A 208-nucleotide genomic window follows, 5' to 3' on the forward strand; every position below is an offset into this window, starting at 1 on the left:
TGAAAAGTAAACTTTGCTTTACAGCCCGGTTGTGCCAGCCCTCTGTCTCATTTTAAGCTTCCTAGATAGCATTGCTCACAGAATTGTGCCGGGCGTATGTGACTGTAATTCTCCTAGAGAAATCCTGGTTCAGTGCTATCATTGTCACAGCTGGCAAACAGAGCTGGTACTGAGAGATAAAAGGATCTGTTTCTGTTCCATACTTTCC

Source organism: Merops nubicus, unplaced genomic scaffold, assembly GCF_000691845.1.
Source record: "Merops nubicus isolate BGI_N331 unplaced genomic scaffold, ASM69184v1 scaffold52986, whole genome shotgun sequence".
Lineage (NCBI taxonomy): Eukaryota > Metazoa > Chordata > Aves > Coraciiformes > Meropidae > Merops > Merops nubicus.